Source organism: Haemorhous mexicanus, chromosome Z (assembly GCF_027477595.1).
Source record: "Haemorhous mexicanus isolate bHaeMex1 chromosome Z, bHaeMex1.pri, whole genome shotgun sequence".
Lineage (NCBI taxonomy): Eukaryota > Metazoa > Chordata > Aves > Passeriformes > Fringillidae > Haemorhous > Haemorhous mexicanus.
In genome coordinates this window covers 47,930,844-47,952,128 of record NC_082381.1, presented here as the reverse complement: position 1 = coordinate 47,952,128, position 21,285 = coordinate 47,930,844, and the positions used below count along the sequence as shown (strand labels likewise).

The 21,285-nt window shown below is 43.8% G+C and overlaps 1 long non-coding RNA gene across 1 annotated transcript; it reads left to right on the top strand.

Annotated features, from left to right (window-relative positions):
• Nucleotides 1-3,605: 3,605 nt before the first annotated feature.
• On the top strand, nucleotides 3,606-11,192 carry LOC132322331 (uncharacterized). Its single transcript, XR_009485093.1, has 4 exons — nucleotides 3,606-3,705; nucleotides 4,309-4,414; nucleotides 5,212-5,363; nucleotides 10,705-11,192. It is a non-coding gene; the product is annotated as an uncharacterized LOC132322331 (long non-coding RNA).
• The last annotated feature ends 10,093 nt before the right edge of the window (nucleotides 11,193-21,285 follow it).

Genomic DNA, 21,285 nt, shown 5'->3' with positions numbered 1-21,285 from the left:
ACACCCAATACCAACACCAGTGATAAATGTGGGATTTTATGAGGCAGTTTACAAAGCTCAGATCCTTATATACCAAGGATTCGGCTACAGATAACAGAACAGCATATATCGGAGGGAGCTGTGCAGTATTAAAGATGATTGATCATTCAGTACTACCCTGTGTATCACAGAGGTCAGTGAATTCAGCCAGGGTTTTCTGCAGCTAGTGCAAATGATAAGCATCATGGTTTTTTCCTGGAGCACAGTGCAGTAATCTTATTTGAAGACAGAGTAAAGATGGCAGGATGCAACTCCTCCAGGTTCAAAATTAAACACGGTGTTTTATGGTGTGGGAAGCTTGTCCAGCTGGTATTCAAAGTGTATGTAATTGCTTCTCACAGTTCTGCTTTGAAGAGAGACTGTCAAGTTTTCGTGATTATCTGCCCAGCACAATTCACAGACATGAAAGTCACATATAAATGTTTACAGACAGATATACATACCCACCATGCAAGATTGTTATTCATCCTACTCTCTTACTTTCAAAGAGCTGGGAAGGAGAAGAAATGCTGTACTGGTATATACAGCCTCATGAAGAACAAAGGATTGCATAGAGTAAAATAATGCAGCACAAATCTCAAGGGAATTAATGATGGTTTGGTTGTTGGTTTTCCCCCCACCCCACCATGGAGCCTGTAAGTCTGAAAACCAAACACATGTGGGAATCAAACAGATTTCCTGTGTGCGTGGTAATTCTTCAAGAGCAAGTCTGTAACAGCAATGCTGCCTAACCAGTGTGTTTTCAGATCACAGTAGTGTGTGATCTGTTTAAACCAAGAGGCAGCAGCTAATGACCACTTGGACACTTTTTAGGCACTTGAGAAAATTGTAGCAACCCTCTAGCTTTTTACATCCCTCCACTGTGGCTGCAAGCCAATGTGCTCCCTTGCTGAAGGCAGCAATAAGTTTAGGCAGCTTAGCCCAGCCAAAGTAATGAAATTACATGTCGCAGCTCAGTTCACTGTGGTCAGTGCCCTCAGCCTCCATTTGGAGAATAATTTTCGTTATAGCAACTGTTCTCAAAGCTTGGTAATACCAGCTCTTGCCTCCTGCTAGTCTTTGTAGAAATAAAATCCCTTCTTCTCCTTTTTGATTAAATAAAGTATCTCACAAAGCCAAAATGACAAAGCTGTAATGGTATTAGGAAGAAAAAACAATAAATTTGTCTCTAACCTCAGAGACAAAAATACTAATCAGACTTGATAGTGCAGAATCAAAAGGAAGGAGCACTGATTGATAACTCTCTGGGCATAAAGCTATCCTAGCTGAATCCAGATGCAAACACATCTTCCCTAATGGAAATATTACCACATTTGCTAGCAATTTTATTGCTGGCCATAGCTGTCTTCTGGCATACAAAATACAGTGAGTTCATCCTGGAGCAGAAATCTCCCTGAACATTCATATGTTTAAGGCTACCAAGTGTTTGGATGATCCAAGCCTGAGGAAGCCCTGCTTCTGGGTCTCCCCATTGAAATCAGCTTTTATTCCTAATGTCTCCTCTGCTCACACATGGATTTGTCTTAGGTATGGTGCCTGTTGGTTTGCAGGTTTCTTCTTTTTTTCTTTTAAGCTGGGGCATTTCTTCAAGCAGCTTGCAGCAAAGCTGCTCTAGTGGTCTCCCCACCAGAAAGAAGCAAGCAGCAGGCAGACAAGGGGAACAGGAACACCTTCAAGTAGTCCTGCCACCAAATGCTCCATACCATAAAACAGCAGCCCGAGTAATTATACTTTTGTCAGCACTTCTCTTGATTTCAGGGATTAGTACAAGGAAGACAGGCCGTGCTGGAAAGATCAAGGGCTGCGATGACTAAGGAGTTAATTAGGGAGGTCAGAAACTCAGTACTTTCCTGGCTCTTGCCAGACCTACTACTGCTGTAGAGATGTGAGTATGGCCATACAGAGAAGGCCAGAAGGTGAAGCTGGGTGTGAAATCAGTGCCCTGCTGATGTGGCATTCAGGGCTCGGGGAAGCTGTTCCTTGAGAAGCATCTCCTAGGAAAGTCAAAGTGTTGCTCTGACAGCCCTCCTGCTTTATCCTGCCGACTCAGCCATCTTGTTTATGCATTCCTCCTGGATGCCTTTATCCTGCTCGGCAAGGCTTTGGGTGGCTTCTTATCAAATTAATTTCCCATCTTTCAGAAGTTGTTATTCATTAGTAATGCAGAAAAGTTTCCCATGCGCTACAGCCTTGTAAATGGAATTGTCGCTGACAGCAGTAAATGCCTTGTGATGTTCCCTTGCCAGGAAGGTGGTGTGTCGCCCCACTGCCAGTCTTCAGAAACATTTTAATTTCTCAAGTGAAATGTAATAGTGGGAAGATGCAGTCTGAGCTCAGAAATCAATACCTACTGCTAACAAAGCTGCTCCTTTGGGAACTTATTGGTATGAACCAGCACAATAAATTGGGAGAAATTATGTGTCATCGGGTTTTGTAGAAAGCACTTACATTATGATATTATTTACCATTTGTGCAGCACCATAAAATGGTAAGAATTACTTGTTCCCATGCAAAGTATTTTGGTATAATTTAATTTTCCTCAGCATGCATACAATTACTGCTTAAACCAGAATTAATATTACAGAAATCTCTTGTTTATTTCTCGCTTGTTATGGTGGAGTCTAAAAGTATTTGCACTCAATGGTTTATTCATAAACATTCTTGATCCTTTTTGCTCAAATTGGATAAAGTCCTTACTTAAAATAAGTATTCTGCAGTACTCCATCTTTGTTTACTTTATACAATGTCAGGCTTCCATCCTTGATGTAGACTGGAAACATACTGCTATTCCCAGCCTGACTCCTCAGTCCCTGCTGGGTTAACTACGCAAATTGATAGTAAGTGGTAAGCAGCCAAAAAGCACTTTAACCCTTTCCAAGGTCCATAACTGTGTTTATTATGAATGGAGATGGTTATTCATTAAAAAATACAATTTTAATTAATTGCATGCTTAGTGAGTCTGGAGTCAGTTACAGAAGGAGAAAACAGTTTTTTCACAAAGCTTAGACTATGAAACAAGGAGGCACTTCAGCATGCAGAACATACTGCACTTGGCTTTGCTGAGTTCATGAAGGAAGGATGTGGCAAAAAGTAGCTTTTTCTATGATTTTAAGAATATAACATTTTGGTTTTGGGAGTTTTCTCTTTGAGACAAAAGTTAGACATAAAAACTTTGAATTTCCTCCGAGATGTGCTGTAAGCCTGGTAAAGTGCCCTTTCATTTGTGAATCATGTTTCCTTTGGAGCCAAAATGAGAAAGAAAGATCTCCAAGGCAGATGTGCAGTTGTTGGCTGCCTGCCCTACAGAGGTGTACGTAGTCTCTGGAGAAAAGTAGAGATTTTTTTTTTTCCCCTTTTCAAGAATTTAATTTGTGTAAGAGGTCAAGCTGCAGGTATAAATGAGGTCCGTGGCACCTCCACTTTGTGGATTGCCCAGAAGGCCGCTCGGAATTGCTTCTGGGTTGTCTGAATGTTGGCACTTATGCTCCACATCCCCCCCGCCCCCCAAATATCTTTTGTTATATTTGTTATTTTCTGAATTACGGTGCTTCTGGTGTTTCTTGGCCACTTTCCAAAAAGGCAGCGCGGAAACTACGGCGTGTGACAGGGACTGCCACCTGCCCGGGTCTTGTCAGACCTCCTGCGGCTCGCTGCTGGAATGATCAGGTAGGAGTGGAAGTCTGAATTTTAATGAAGCTTTTGCACTAGACAACAGTTCTACGAGGAATCCGATGGAAAAACAACCTTCTGCTATGGCTAGCGTTTGTGTAAGCATCAGGGCTTAACCTTCAGCTATGAAAAAGAATAGGAGAGGCTGATAACAGTGACATTGTCCTCCCTCCAGGGGGGCATTGGCATGTCCCCGGAGCTTGTGTTCTCCGCCCGCTTGCATGAGAACAGGCAATTTGCCCGGGCACTTTAGGTTAATGGCTATGCACATTCTGCACCGAATTCTTTCCTTTAACATTAGGAATTCCCAGCTACAGCCTGAATTGCCAGACCCCGTTGCAGAGCAGGGACGGATGTGCAAGCCCCGGGCGACTCGGGGGCGGCTCCCGTCTGCCCCCGCCGCAGCTCGGTGCCCGGCGCTCGGTGCCCGGTGCCCGGCGCTCGGTGCCCGGTGCCCGGCGCTCGGTGCTCGGTGCTCGGTGCCCGGTGCCCGGCCTGCCGAGAGACCCTGCCGCGGAGCAGGGAGGGCGGCCGGGGACACCGGAGGGGACACGCCGCTTCTCTGTTTAAGCCGTGCTTGCATCTAATTTATTTTTGCAGCCTGCCTCTGTTGTGCAGCCAGATAGACCGCACCGACGGAACCTTGGCAGAAGCGAGGGCCTCGCTCATGCTCGTTTTGGAAGAATCAACTGAAAAACCTCCCTAAGTATATAAACGCCATGTTGGGGAGGAGGGGTGGTGAAACACGGTATTACAAGAACTATCGGCTCAATATCAGTTATGTTTTGACTAAAATTAAAAAAGAAAATATGACCTAACAGATAATCAGATGTGAATCCACAAGAATTACCGAAGATAGTTATGCTTAAGAAGGTGTTAACGGGTCATGGTAAGGCCCAGAGCCCAAAGTTCATCACACCTGGCTAACACCTGAGTTCTTCTATTTGGAAGAGCTGTAATGAGAATGAGACTGTCAACGTGTAAGGAAAAAAAATTATATATACACATCTACATCTGTATATACATATACGTCTTACATCCTTAACACTTCATTCTCCTTAAAAAAATTCAGAAGCCGTTTTTTTCTCAAGGTAAGCCTGTCACAGGTGTAGGTCACAAACAAGCTGGAAGCTTTTTGATCTCAGAGGTTCCTTTTGTTTCCCAGCTGGCCTTTGAGTGTTATGGAGAACAGCCATGAGAACATATCAAAAGGAAAGAAGGGTTTGAACTGCAGACACAACCATCAATAAAACTAACTCTATACAAAACCTGGGAAAATCCAGAGAGATTTCCTAAAACGAATTGCACAAACCAAACACCCTGCAGCTGAGGAAGTTTCTGCTGTACCAATGCCTTATGAATCCACAAATATCATGGCAAAGATGGTGTATTAACTGCTGCTAATGAGTGCAAACATCAGTATAAACACTGGGAAATACTGTTGGTGTTTAAAAACAAACAAAAACCAGAGTGAAAGAGAAAAACTCTCCCCTCCCTTTGCAGGACCTGTCTGGACAGGTTGCCAAATCCCTGCCTGCAGCAGGTCCCCATGGGAGCCTGATCCCAGCCTCTTTTCCCCATCCCTCTCCAAGGTGGGAGCTCGGACACCCTGCCTGTCTTCACTGATTCCCTCTCTGCCACCAGCCGAGATGCAAGTGAGTGCCAGAGGGGAGATTGGGGGGTCCTTTTTCTTTCCCTGGTATCTTCTGCCTGGGTGATCCACCTTTTTTTGGTTCCTCCACCTTTTTTTGGTTCTTGCTGGATGTTAGACATGCTGTTCTCTATAGGATATTTTCATTTCTACTTGGAAATGTTTTTTTCTCCTTCCTGTTATTACGATTATCCACTGGGTTAGATGGAAAACTGTATTCTCTTTGTACACTGAAGAAATATCCCTTTCCCACAGCTTAGTTGCTACCCCCACAACTGACTGAGGTTTGCTTTTGTGGGTTTTAGTTATCCCTTCTCCCCAGAGTCATCCTGTAGATGCTTGCATTGTCTCTAAAGGGCATTGCGATTTGCCTTTTTTTTTTTCTCTCCTCATTGTCCCCATGATATGGCAGTTTAAGGGACACCAGTTTTTTTCCTTTACATCTGCCATAATGACTCATTTAGCTCCTGAGTCTATAGATGGTGCATTTTTCATCCCCTAAGTAGGACATTCCCAACAACTCTTCTTCTGACAGCAGACCACTGTGCTAAGCAGCAATCTGTCATCTGCTGCTTTGGGCAGCCATCCTGAAGAAGTGCTCTTGCACATGCTGGGAGCAAGGACAGTGATGTGCAACTGTTGGGATGTATCCTACATGGGGTTTGTCATGTGTGGAGAGCTCTTCTGCACACTCACATTTCTGAGCACTCCAGGATGTGCTGGCCTTGCTGGGGAGAGGCAGCTGCTCAGGTGCTCATACTGGGCTGCCCTCAGACTTGGATGCACCTGTCAGGGAGATGCAGTTGATAAGGACAGGAATAAGCCCATGAGTCAAGTGGTGCTGGGAAATCTGCAACAGGCACTGGAAAGGAGCCTTGCCCCTGAGCACTGCGCTAATGGCTTAAACCACCGTGTGAGTAAAAATCAGATGTGATCTCACCTGAAAACATGTAAGGTACTCATTTCTGGTCACCCTTTAGACTCCATTGTCTCTAGTAGGACAGTGGACCAAAATCTGTGCTCTGTTTCTTTCTGAAAACTCTACAGTAGCCCAATTACATGATGGGACACCTACAGACATGCCTGTTTTCATGCCCTTCTAGGTCTTTGCAGGGCCAAAATTCTCTCTATCACTTTCTTACCATAAAGTTATTGCACAGTTTTGGTAGATTAAAGCCGTCAATCTAATGAGATCTAGTTACAAAAGGAAATAATTTTAGTATGTATTGAATGAAATCCCCTTCCCCTATGTTATAAATTTCTAGATCTACTGAACCCAGTTTTCAAGTTTCTCTGGTTTATTTCTTTCCTTTTTTACTATTTGACAATTTAACTGAGAACACAATGTACTTCAGACTGCCTACCCTTATTAAAAATCAGTAGATTTTTCACCCACGCTTTTCTTCCCTTGCTTATCTGCAGAGCAGATGCAGACCTATTTGCTTAAATCAAGGCTTGCAATTCCCCAGAACATCAAAAGAGCAGCCCCTATCACTTTGGTCGCTTTCATTATTGCAGCTTGTCTCCATGATCTCCACTGCATTCTTACTGCAAAAGGAGGTCTCTTTATCACTTCCCTTCCTTTCCTTCTGCTCTTAGTGGAATCTGCCTTAGCAATCAGAATAATAATGATTTATCTCCAAGGGAATGTGAATGCAAGCCAAGTTCCCTTGGTACAGGGAAATCAGTTTGGTATTGTTTACTCATCCCCTGTGGATTCACCAGATGGCATAAGACAGCATAATTTGGATTCTGTGCTCAAAAGAGAGGGAAGGCTGGAGCCGCAGGAATTGGTAATGTGAAATTACCAGGGACAGTTCTGATCTTTTTTTTTCAGGATATGGCATGTCTTTCATTTTTGTCATAGAAGATGCAAGGAAACAAAATTTATTGAAACACACCTGGACCACTAATATATTAAGTGACCATTTTAGCATGGTCATTTATGAGATATTTTGGCTGCTCTTCTAATAACTGCTTCTTCTGGAGAGGATGCTTTTCCTGGGCTGGGTTGAAGGTCCTGAGCAGGTCAACAGAGAAGAGGCAGTGGGAAGTGAGGTATTGCAGCTGTTTCCTTCTAGGCCAGCACTGCTTCAATTCAGTAAATAGAGGATTTAGGTTTCTGTTCTTTAAATATCCCAAGCATAAATTATTCACTCAAAATACATTTGTAAAAGAAGAAACACTAGGAATACAGAAGTGGAAAGCCTTAGCAGAGCCTGAAACAGCTACAGCTTTACTGACCACAGCACAAAGCACTCAGTGTAGCCTGATGTCCCAGCCCTGAGGGATGGAGGCGATGATCTAATCATTCTTGTCCATCTTGTTGCTGCAGTTTTATTATTTGAATTCTTTTCAGGCCAGATACTAAACAGACATAAGCTTTTCTGTACTGAATCCCACTGCACTGATTTATAGCTGCTGAGTGTCTGGCCTTTGAGGACTGTTTTAACCTCTAGAATATTGATTTCTCCTTTTATTTTCCCTGGTGCTGCAACCAAGCCCCTTGGTCAGGACCCTGGCTGTGCCATATGCAGAAGTGTGATGGTGCAATGATTTGTAAAAATGAGTGACAAAAAGGGTGAAAAGTTCAGCAATCTTAGCTGCAGCACTGCATAATCACTGTAAAAGGGGTCACAGCCTCCAAAAATCACTTGAAAGCAGTCTTTGATGAGTGGGACCCATTCTGCTGCAGATGAAGGACCAGAGCCAGAGGTGAGGAGCAGGCACAGAGAACCTAGAGGAGTGGGTCAGAGGACCCAGGGCAGGCTCAGGGCATTGATGCGAAGAACATGAGGACTTTTTTGGTAGGTGCCCACTCAGGAGAGCAGTTTTTTTGGAGCTGCCCACTCCCCCACAGGTCTTATTGCCTCTGACCCTTCCTTCCTGGTACCATTGCCCAGCGCATCCATGCTCTCTTTCTCCACGTCTCCCTGCTGCCCTCCCTCCTTTCAGGACTGGGCTTCAGCTCAGCCCCAGCTGTCAAGACTCTGAGGTCCTCTCAGAAGTGCCTGTGGAAGACAGAAACACTAGTTGAAAAGATTGCTCATGGCAGAGGACAGTCTACAAAAGTAAAAGAAAGTGTGAAGATCGGGAGCATAAAAACTATTTTTTTAGCACCAGTGGTGCTGATCTGCCAGCCAGATCACTTCCCAGAAGGCATCTAGGAGGGTGGTAGATGCTGCCCTCCCAAAGGTGAATTTTGGTTCTTTGGTTCTTCCTGGTTCTCTGAGGGACGGTGCCAAGCTGCATCTTCACTCCTGAGATACCCAGGAAGAGCTATTGAAGGGAAAGGAGTAGGTGGGGGGCAGACCACCCACTGTGCCTTCATGGCAGCAGCCAGAAGAAGGTGCTGAAAACTTTTGGAGACCCAAATCATGGATGGTCTTATCATGTGACAGAGCCATCAGTATCAAGGAGTCCAGACCAGGACCCCCAGTCAGTCCCCAGTCCTTCTTGTGACTTCAAAGAAGGTTGGCCCAGCCAAAGGGGTGTCTGTCAGGATAAAATATGCTCTCAGTTTTAGCTAGGCCTGATGCAGATCTGCCTTTCTTTTTTAAGAGGCTAATTAAAGTGATAGAGTATCTATCGTCTCTACCCACACACACACTCTGTCATGAGTGATTTGCTCCCTAAAAGGAACATACACCTGCCTATGATCCAGCATTCTAGAGGAGACTGTTGCAGGAGCAAGTTTACCTTGGGCTATCCCTGCTATGCTTATCTGTGTTAATAGTAGTGGAATTCAGAGCTAGGAGTCTACCTGCTGTCTGTACCCTTCTGTGTTCTCATTTTATAACTGATGAATAAAAAAGTGAGCTTTTTCTTGATTACAGTGCTGAATTTTTGTTCATTAAAAGCTTATAAAGGAGGAAAAAACCCTGGAAGATCTCATACATTCCAACCAGTTTTTGACATATTCATTAGGCATATGGTGACATACATATTTACATATGAGTACAGTACGAATTTGGGTATTTAGCTGCCAGGGAAAGGGTGTGATTTTGTTCACATGCAATGGTTGTCCCACATGTTAATATCCAGATTTAAGTAATGGAATATCATGATGACTTTGAAAGACATACATGGTATCTGCAGCTTGGTTAACCATCACAGAAAACCTGCTCTTCTCCCTGTGGGGAGAGTGTGCCAAGGGTGCAGGGCTCACAACCTTCAGAATCTTTTGCGCTGTGGTTTTTCCAGCTCTTTCTGACCTGGTGATCTTGCAGAATGGGGTTTGCTGTGCTAAAGCAGATGCAGTGGTAGTTTCCACAGTCTGCTGTAGATGGGCAAAAAGAGGGCTGTGGGGCAGCAGGTAAGGCCTTCCCCAGCACTGTGCTGACTAGCAGTCCATGGCAGTGGGACTTTCCGTGGCTGGCAGGCTGGTGTGGTGTGCCTGCTTTTGCAGAGCACAGAGTGGTGAGGCTGCCGGGCAGCGCTGCAGCTGCAGCAGGTTGGGGCTTGGTGGTCTGAGTCAGCACCTCCCAGCCAGCCTGGCAGTGGGAGTCTGGGAGGGCAGCCTGCCTCCAGCCTGGGATGCAGACACCTGCACGCAGGCAGCCTTCCATCCTTTACTGCTTTCCAGGTTCTGGTGCTTTCACCAGCGTTTCCTGTCCCCTCACTGGGGCCTCCAGTGTCTGGACGCGCTCAGCTACATCTTTTTTATGGCCTTTCATCTGCAGCGTAGAGCAATGCCCTGCTCGTTCTGGCCCACTTGTGCTCTTGACATTTAAGTGCAGGAGTAATGAGGCAAGCGAGGCACTGCATCGGGGTGAGCTCTGACTGAGCCGTGGCAGCGCAGGTCTGGCCCGTAACTGCAGGGAAGCCAGTCCTTACCACCTGGAGCTCTTCCCAGCACAGTGGGTTCCCCCTGGTGAAGGGCTCTCTGGTTTAGCAGTATCCCGGGGAATGCTGTGAATAATCATGCCCTGTCACTTCCTTTCAGTGCTTTGAAATACGCAATTCTCACAGAAGCCTGTTGTCTATAATGAAATGCAGCTGGGAATCTGGAAATACCTCCTCTAATCTCCTCCCCTGTTCTAATGTGCCCCCTAGCAGAAGAAAGTCCAGAGAGGCAGGTAGCACAGAGTGTTGTGCCAGTTATACACTCCCCAAAAATTCCCCACTGCTTCTTGTATGGCAGCCTTCCAAGCTACTAGTACCACGAGACTAATGCAAAGGGATCCTCCTTCCTGTCTGTTTTGAAGTCAGGGGTGGATTGGTTGGTTTTTTTGGGTTGATTTTTTGGGGGGAGTGGTGGGGGGAATGGGTTTATTCTGATTAGCTTTGTTTTTCATATTTGTCTGTGTATTAACCTGCCACAAATCTCACTTTAATTTTTCCAGATTCCTCATATGGATTAAAAAAGAACCTCTGCCTGCCACTTCTTCCCACCCTCTGTTACTCTTGATGCCTATAGTAGTGTCCTGTTGGCATCAGCTGCAGCTTGCTTAATGTATTGTTTACTCCCAGGAACTGCAGAATGTCAGACAAGAAGAGAGAAAGGTATTGGCCAGCTATTTGTTCAGTTACGTTGTTACCACCAAACCAGTGTATGAAAATCATGTCACATAGTACAAAATATTATAAGACTAATATTTCTTTTGCTCCCCATTAAATTGTCTTTGCACCAAAACTAAGCACTTATCAGTAGACTTGCTTTTTTTCTGGCTTGGTGTGAGCTGATGTCGTCTCAAGAAAGCTGTAATCCTCAAAATGTGCCAAAGCCTATTGTTTTCTGTCACAGGTAAATTATGATACCTCCACTTCCATGCAGCCAAAATGAAATAAGCAAATGCATTGGGAAAGACAGCTTGAAGTGACTGCTATCTTATAGGTGCATTTTATTCTGTAAGTATGTCCACAGGTTTCAAACATTTTAGACTAGAGAATGAATGTAAGCACAGCTAGAAGTGGATCGCACTCAGAATTGCATTATTACAGGACCTCTTTCCTATAATTAAACCCTTTCAATAACATTACCTATAAGAAAAAAAAATCCTATATACTTATTTCATTTATGTCTAGAAGTTAAAGATTTATGGCAGCTGTGACAACTTTAAATTATGTCTTCCAAAAGCAAAACTGATTTGTATACCCAGTACTACAGAAAATCTCACTAACATAGTCAATAATCTGATCAGCAAAAGGCTCATACCCAAGCCTAAAATCAAAAGGAGGAAATCTGCTCATCAACTTGTGTTGGTGGTTTCAAGATTGCCTTAATTATTTTAAATTCAATCCTAAAAAAGGCTGAGAATTTTCAGCTAGCATTAAAATCTGAGAAGTCAGTGCTCAAGGCTGTGCAAGAGCAGGCCTGAGAAAAGAACAATTACAAGTGTTGAATGCCAAATCCCTTGCTGCAATAGCTGATCTGGGATTGAACCTGCTTGCACCACACATCGGTTTGGCTACAAACACAGTAAAGCAAAAGAGCTTGTCAAGACAAATGTGCAGCAATATGCCATGTGAGAGAGGCCAAAGTACGTGTTAAAACACATCTTTCTGGCTGCCAGGAGCACAGCATAATTGAGAGGGCTGTAAAAAGTCTCGCTAAGCAGGTCTCTCTGATTTTACCCCTAAATACGGTGAGTCCCATGACTGGGCTGTTTGCTACTTTGTAAAATGCAGGGTCTGTTAGTGAAATCTGATTTCTCCTCCCATTCTTGCCTCCAGACCATGTCTTTTACATGTTCTGAAGCAAACATACATAGCTCATTCTGTATTATTTGTAATTACTGAATACTCTGCTTCTGTGAAATCAGCTCCTCCAATTACAGTTCTGTGTTCAGCTGCCCTCCTTTCTGTTTCATGGGACATGTCAGCAGACAGGGCTACCTGGCTCTGTGAGGCATCTCTTTTGTCTGCACAGCAGCAGTTGCATACACCTGAAGAACAGTCTTCAGCTTCAGAGCCAAGAGCAGGTTGCAGCTCCTCCCATAGGCATGTCCAGGTCAGCCACAGCTCTGTAGTTTCTTTACAGAGGGAGTGGTTTTCCCCCACACTTGGCTGGAAATTTTGGTTCTTGCAAGGAATTTACTTGACTGGCATAAAAAAACTGATTTTTCTTTACTAAAAGTCCTTTGACATTAATATCTAATCCAGAACAAGAACGAGAGGGATGAACATAACACAGGCCTACCTGTAAGAGAACCAGGCAGCTCCATATCCTGATCTTGTGATTAACATCTCTTGTACCATACACAGAAACATCTTCTGGACTGAGGTCTGCAGCTCAGGTCTCCCAGATTTTATTAGTAAGCTTATGTCTTGCATTTCTTTCTGTACTGTAACTAGTCTCAGTATTGCTCCGAGAGGCACTAAGTTGAACTGTTTTTCAGAATAGGATTGAGGATGGTGGATTCTGGCAGCCCTGACCCAGATCTACCCTCTGGAGTGACATTTCACATGTATTCAGTGCTCAGTGCTTGCTTCTGTCCCTGTATGAAGTGGGTGTTTTGCACTGCCAGTCTGAGGCACCAAGGACTCTGTTTCAGCAGCCGCAGGACATAACATAAAACTATTGATCTTTTTTTCAAGGGTTGAGTATTTAAAAATCATTGAAGCACTTCAGTTCTGCATGTCTTTGCTGCACCTAGCCCACAGCCTTGTCTTTGCAAACTTACAGTTTTCACAGAATGATTTAATTTGCTATGTAAATTATTAAATAAAACAATTAATGATTTCTACAGTTAACAGTCATTGGGTAAACAACCCTGAATTGAAATGCACTTGGGAAAACTCTCGTGTTTCTGTAGGTGCCAGCTTTCTAGTTTTCATAAGATTAGGTAACCACAAAACACATAGACTAGGTGTATTATGGGCAGTTCAGCTCTGCTGGGTGCAGGGCTGTGCATCCATGCCACAGGGAAAAGACTATGGCCCATTCAGATGTTTTCAACCAAAACAGGTGTTTATAAATTCTGATGTGTAATTCTTAATAGTCAACTAAGTTTTCTTATAGTTACATCACTGAAACATGAACTGGTACCAAGAACATAATTTTCACTTTACATCAAATGGAGAATTTGCCCTCAAAGCAACATGTTCATCCCCTAAAGTGTTTGTAGTTCTGTGTTCTCCTTAAATGTTTCTGGCATTTGGAGGAAACTTTTATTTCCCATTACCTAACTTCAGATGTTTTCTAGCAAAGCCTCTGTGTAGAATTGAAAGGTTTCCTTAACTCGGGTTTTTGGAATGAGGAGGCCAATTTCTGCTCAACTCACTGACAGTTTCACACCTTGAGGTTTAGTTTTGTTCACTGCTACCATCCTTATGGCCTGCAGAGATATGCAGCTAGCAGAGCAGGAGTACTCCATCTGCTTTGTGAGAAGAAGCATAGCGATGCTGATGGACATCCCACCATCAGGAGTGCCAGCAACAAGCACCCTTTCCTAACCAGCTCTTGTGCCCTAGGGACAATGTGCAATCTTCAAACTGCTCTGTGGAAATGAATGCCTTTTGCCACCATCAGCACCTCCTACTGCACGTTAGAAATCTTCTGGCATTCTCTTAACTGAGCCAGCCTGCTACAGCATTGAAAATGTGTGTCAGCAGGCCTCAAGTTAGTGTAACTAACAGCAAAAGCTTATCTCTCTTTCACAAGGAAGCTGAATTAAATGGATAGTCAGGCACTATTGGAAAACCCAGAAATCTCTGTGGGGTTCTTTGATGGCTGCTTGACTCCTCTCTGTTGGACTGAGTTCAGAAACACAGATCTCACAGACCTCTGCAGAGAGGGAAGGACAGAAATAGACCGCATGTAAAAATAAAGCAGAAATTTCCACTGTCTGTTGGTTACCCATTCGTGTGGTTGTGACCTATCTCAGAGGCACAAATTTCTGTAAATAACCTACTTCTGTAGGCAGGTTACTGACCACAAGGTCTGACTGGAAGTCAAATGACTTTCTGCCTCCATCTGTGGCCAAATGAGTGACCAATAGCCTCTTGGCCTTTCTATCGGGTAGTTCATCCCTTTCTAAAACAGGAATAAGAATAATAATAATGATAATGATGATGATGATGATGATAATTATAATAATAATACTTGTTTCTTTTGTAAAATGCCTTTTAGATCCAGTGATGAAAAACAGTATCCAAAGTTAGAGGTAGTTGTTTCTTATGGTCTGAAAACAATCATATTTCTTTATAGCTTTGGAGAATCAGAATATCTGTAGCTTTAGGGAATTACTTTCAAGCAGAGATTGCCTTATTTATGACACTGTTTTTCAAAATGTGCCTACATCTTGGTGACAGAAGTCAAGATGTTTTTGAGGGCATAGATAGTTTAATCCAGTGTCTAACCCAAGTGCTCTTTTTAAAAAAAATGTTGGTTTGGGGCATTGGTCATTTAGGAGAAGCAGAGACCTCAGACACGCAAGAAAGAAGGAGGAAGTATTGAATACACCTTCAGACTGTTTATAGAGACCATAAACATATCCCCTATCACATATGCCATGTGATTTTGACCTTCCCCTTTCTGGCAGTGACCTGGTGTTGTACTTTGCTGTTCTCAGATCAAGGTACCTGCAGCAAGGTGAGACTAGATCAGTTCCTTGGGACGGCTCCCCTTGTTGGTAGAGGATCATGACAATGATCCAGCTGGGTCTGTTTGAGCAGACTGCTCTCCTCTGGGGCTGGGTCCATATGCCTCTCCTAATCCAGGGCTTAGTGCACTGCCTCCTGAATCCACAAGTGGACTACTGGGGGAGATGGCAAGGAAATTGGGCAAATCCTAGCCAAGGGTGAAGTCTGAGAGGGCATTGGTTTGCTCCCTTATGGTAACAGCAAAGGCAGGGCTTCTTTCCATGCAGCTGCAAAGAGGGATGCATGCATCACTCCTTGGATGACAAGGAAGGCCTGGAGCAAGATAGAGGATGCAGGAAATAGTACAAGAAACCATGAAATAAGTCAGTTTGGAGTTTAAGGGCTCCCCTCCTACAGGACTTCAAGGTGTCAGTTGAGCATGGCCCCAGGCCTGCCTTCATGCTGCCTCAGGCACCTGGCTGTGATGGGGAGGGCCACCAAGAGAGGCAAGGGATTTGAAATGGCTTCTCTGTGGAAAAGACATTTTAGTCTTTGATGGATGTGTGAAAGGTATGAGGATACGGTGATGATTACCTTCTGTTCCATTAGTGAGTGACTAGGGAGGATATTAAATGGCAGATATTAAGCTTAGACATTTAAATGTCTGCAGGATTGGATAACTTCCAGGAATTGGCCAAAGAGCTTTCTGAACCATTAGTGTCGACACAATGAAAAATAAAAAATGGAACACTGAAGGCATTGAAAAGGATTGGAAAAAAGCCAATCTTTTAAATGAGTAAATGGAAGGAGTGGGGCAGTAAATGCTCCTGAACCTGACATCCATCACTGGAGGGAATGGAGTGGCTGATACAGGATGCAATTGACAAAGTGAAGGGTCCTAGCCTCCATCACAGGTTGATTATAAACCAATAGTAATTGCTACTATACAAAATAATGGCGGCCCCCTACTGAATGAATTAACTGGGGAACTGTGGAAGGCAAAGGCAACCATACACGGGAAACTGCTGTCCATTTGTAGCTGAACCTGAAAGAATCTCCTGTACACATGGCATCCTTCAACAGAGTGTTTGTCTGAAAGGAAACCCCGAAATTGTCACAAGTCAAGTGTGGGACTCATTTCGCTGCTTGGTGTAACATACTAAGCATGAACAGGTATGAACAGGTTAGCTAAATATGTTGAGTTAGGCTGTTTATCTGTCACTGAAACGTATATTTTAAAGCCACCAACTGGCAGATCTTGAAATAAAGAATATAGGCCACCAGGGAGGCTGATCATCATGGAGTGCTGCGGTTCCTAAAAGAGCAGGAGAGTTCTATGAATATGCCTACCTGAACGTAGGCTCCCTGTGCCATGCTCTGCTTGAGATATCAAATATGGTCCTCAGAAACAGAAGGCAATATACTTAAATGTTCTAGTCTGTCTGGTCTCATTCATAAAGAAGAAAACTTGTGCAGTTGAGTTCTGCCTCCCACTGCAGAACTACATATGCACTCCCCATATGTAACTGTGTCATGCATTTTTAGAAACAGATAGCTGCTACTATGTGTTAAATACTACTCTATAGATGGCATGAATCAGCTAAAACTGTTGTAAACTGGGTTAAAACAGTAATTTGTTTATTCCCATGATACTATTCCTGCTGTAGATTCAAGACCTACAGCAAATTAAAAATCAAAGCTGAACAGCCCTTCCTGTTATGCCATAGACAAAGTACAACTGAGTCTGCTAGTGGCTTACTTTTTATTTGCCTTTTGCTATTGCATAAAAAGAACACTCCTTTCAAGGGATAGTGCTGAGTCTGGGTTCTAGGTGGTCTGGTTACACGTCTTCCTCATAAACTATCTTTCTTTGTTTGAACTGGTCTAAACAGATACAAAATGGTTAAGTCAGACTCTTGCAAATTATTTAGTGTATGTCCTTGGGCTGTCTGCAATTCTAGTTTAACAAAATTATCTGAATTCATTACAAGAAGATGAGTTCTAATGTTGTGTGAAGGCTGTTACATCTGAGAGACTGTGAGCAGTGTGCCTTGTTAAGTAACACAAGGGACTTGACTTCCAGGCTCAGGTTGCCTAAAATAAACTCAACATCTCATACATTCCCATCTAAAGCTCCCTCTGCCTCTGCCCCCAGACAAAGTCAGTCTGTGTTCATGCAGTGCCCATTTTGTGCAATCCAGCAGCAGACCTCAGGTTAGATAAGTGATGAGGCTCTCGCTCCTTGTTTGCCAGCAGCAGACTCTGCAGTACTTGCAGAGCAGGGCCGGTGTGGCCCAGGTGCCACAGGGATGTGGAGTAGGGCATTGCCACCCTGGTCTTATTCCCCAACATCTTTCTTGTGGCCAGCATTGACTGGGACTGTGGCAAAAGGAGTGAATTCAGATTACCTCCCTCTTGCAGCTTGGCAGTGCAATGGGCATTTTGAGGTCACAAATATTCTTGAAAAGCACCCAAGTAATTGTGAGGGTTTATTCCTTTTGCACTAGAAGTGGGGTGTAAAAGCAGTACAGTTTTGGTGCGGCAGCAAACTTGATCTGAGGACTCTATGCAGATTTCTCACAGCTTTCTGAAGGTTTCTTTGTGAAACAATGGTGTGACATTTGGAAGCATTTTTGTGCTCTTAGTGCATATTAGTGGTATTATTTTTTGGTCATAAGCCATATGCCAGCGATCTTCCATAGGACCAGCATGCAGCCAGCAGGGCTGTGTGTGGAGTTTGGGGTATACTGTACATTAAAATATATGGCGGGACCCAGACTGTGTTCTGTCATGAGGAACATGCTGTCAAAGGGTGGCCTCAAATTTGCAAAAAGAGAGCCTAAAATATTTTATTTCTGTTTTGCTGCTTGAGAGCCCTGAATGAGAAAGCAGAAGTCTACACATTATTCACTTCAAGTGTGATTCTCACCCCCACCCACTCTTTTTTTTCTTTTGGTCCAGCCGCAAACTTCATTCTCAATTTCCTGAATGCTGATGCAAGGTCTGTGCTTTGCAAATGGTGCATTTACAGCATGTCAGCCAGCTGTGCAGGCAGGAGTAGGGACATGCAGCTGATGGGTTTACCACGGAAATTAGGGGGAAGGGTATTAGAGTGTTTCCCCGGGGAGTGGAGAGGCTCCAGTGAGAGTGTAATGACCCCTGGAAGAGGCTGGTGCCAGGAGGATTGGTGGGAGCAGAGGCGGAAGGAAGAGTGGGCGACCCAAGGGACTGTTTGTAGTGCTGGGGGGAGGGTGCACAAGTGTGAAACTTGTTTTTGCTGCCTTCAAGTGTTGCAGATGTTCCTTTCCTGGGATTAGACGCTGGGAAAAGAGCAATGTGTAAAACCTTCAGCTTTATTAGTTATTAATATTATTATTATCATCATCATAATCATCTAACTGTCGTGTAAAATTGCAAATATTTATTCAGCTTTTACTCTAGTATATTTCAACCAGACTTGTGGGTTTGCAAATTAGGGAAATCATAGGATCCGTCAGACATTTTACAAGCACAAATGCGATGATAGCATCTAATTGCAGGGATCTGAGACTGTCTGACTGCAGATGGGATGCTATTAACCTCTTTCTGTCTGTTATGGATGTGTCAGAAAATTGTCAGGACAGTGTTAAAGACACTCCAAATCTGTGTGGGGAAGGAAACCATTAGGTCCTGACTCAGCAAGGATTTAGTCCCTGCTTAGGCCGATGCATTTGCAAACAATCCTCTTGCAACAGTGCTTTCAAGTCAATTTTGTGTATAATCTAACCCAGGCACAGAAATGGTTGAAGGAGCAGTATCCTGAAAAGTAACAACTATCTTAATACACCTCATCACAATACATGGGAGGCTTCAGGTACTGGAATAGTCGCTATATTTAATTCTAAATTGTGACAGTAGAATACTGTGTCAGTCAGACTGACGTTGGATGGCTGATTTGCTTCCATAGCAGTTGTTTGTTCTTTCATTCCCGGTAATCATCACTTTCATGCTTTCAAAGTCCTGGCTACTTTCAGGTTTCAATGGTAACACCTCCTGTAGGTGCTTGCCAGAAGAATCCTCAGCATAAGCTTTGCTCTCTGGAAGTTAGGGACTTTATAGGTGAAATGGGGAACCTTTTTCCTTATTTCCTACTGGTTCTGTGAAACATTGTTTAGGCTCAGGTATGCAAAATCCATCCTATTTTTACCACTTTTTATGCAGATGGTAAATTAATAAAAGTAAAAGAGAAAGCTATGTAACTAACTCAGAAAAGTGATGTCAGTGGAGACTTTTTAGGTGTGCTTAGTGTAGCAGTGACCAGTAAGCACACGTTCAGTCTGGTTTCACCATGAGACACGGATGACCTGCCCATCCGTGGCTGTAAGGGAAAATCCAGCGCTAATGGAAGTCTTACCGCAGCTTTGTAAAAGTCACTGCAGCAGCTGCTTTCAGCAGATCTGCGCGAGTGTAACCCGTGGGTGACACCTTGTGAGCAAAGCCGGTGAAGTCTCGGCTGCCAAGCTCCTCACTCGCCCAGAGCTGCAGGTGCGTGGGGCAAACCTTGGGGAGCAGGGCTGCCTATTTAATTATCTGTCCCCCGCCAGGAGGGTGGGAGAGCAGCTCTGGAGGAAATGAAGGTGTGTGCCATGGGCACATGTCGGAGCTCAGGACATCCCTCTGGCTGTCCTGGACGGCCAAGACCCCTGCCAGGGGGCGCAGAGACCCTGGCACAGAGCCCAAGATACTTGTGGTTTTGATTATGACCCGTGGAGCAAGTTACCAACCTTATATGAAGGTCTGCAAGCCATGACAATTTAGGTAGAATGATAGTGAATTTATCACGGGGTGAAAAATAGATTTTCGGAGTTTTTAGAATGGCGGTTCAGGAGGCAAGATGGAGGAATCTGGGCATGTCCAGCCTTTCTCCTTCTTCTTCTCGGCCTCCATCTTCTGCTGTGATGTTGGCACTTTTAGATTGGTTTAGAGTAGAAGCTCACTGTCTAACATAGGTGATAGGTATTGGAAAGTGATTGTAAACATTGTATATGTAGTTTTTAGTATAAAAAGATAACACCGCCCCGGGGCAGGCAGAGTGCCTCGGACTGTCTTGCTGAGCGGACCTTGGCTGGGCAGGAGAAAAAATTTTATAGATAAGATACAGTAAATAACCTTGAGACCAAGAACTGAAGAGCTCTGACTCCTTCTTCAAGCGCCAGGCTGGGAAAAGAGGCTTTCTAACATATCTCGGGGTCACTCTGACCAGCTGGAGAACCCGAGAGGCACATGAACAGAAAGAAACGCTACCGTGACACCCAGTGGGAGCCAGCGGCGGGGAGAGCCTGCAGCGGCACTCTGCCTGGTTGTGGCACCCACTGATGAAAAACCAGGAGCCTGTCTTTGGTTAGAGTCATCCTTTTATGATGAGTTGCCTGGCAGTTTAGGGTTAAAGCAGTTTTTTTCAGGGTGGTCTTGCCTAGTCGGTGATGATATTCGTCACCCTTCCTTCACTAGGCTGAAAACTGCCAGTGGCAATGACTGTTATGTGCTCTGTTTTACCAAATACCAAGGCCCACACACACACAAACACAAAAAAAGAAGTTTGGCTTAAAGAGGATTTATTTATTTATTTATTTCAAAATTTTAGAATTTTACTGTCAGTCTATATATTTCATTCACTTCCAGCTTTTTTCCTCAAGCTGTGAGGGTCAAAAAGCCTTAATTCAAAATACAAAAAGCTTCTCTCCACTAGCATGAATCCTGGAACTGGGAGATTTAAAAATACAGAAAACATGCAGGGTTTCAGCCAGTCTGCTAATCCTGTTTTGCGCATGTGGAACTAGGCCAGGCACAAAGAGCTTTACCATTTTGTCCAGGGTTACATATAATTTCAAACAGAGTTAGATGTGCTGATGTCCGGATTAGTAAACAAGTCTTCCTCTTCTGAAAAACAGAGATGACAAAATTCTTACAGCATATTCCCCATTTCAAACCACAATATGAGGTTACTTGGCCACCACTCTCTTGAGTCCTTACTAGCAAACATCAAGGTATATGTATGATTTCTGGACTTTTCTTCAGGAATTGTCTTATTGTTTTACAGTTGCTTCTATGTTCTGAATGACAACTGCTTGTCACACAGTGCTGTACAATGGAAAAGATTTCTGTAACAAATTTGGTCTTACTATTGTTTTATAAATGTCGTTGTCAATGTTTCCAGACTTTCTTAATCAGCTGGGAATATGCCACTTCTCCAGATGTATGTATCTTAAACATTGAATAGAAACAGAGTTAAGCTGAATAACTGGTAAGTGAGGTTCACATCTTCCTCCTATTGTATCCACACAGACTGGAGCTAAGGGAAACAATATTTCTAAAAACGTGATGTCATTCTTAGATTTTGAAATATGCATTCAGGATCCCGA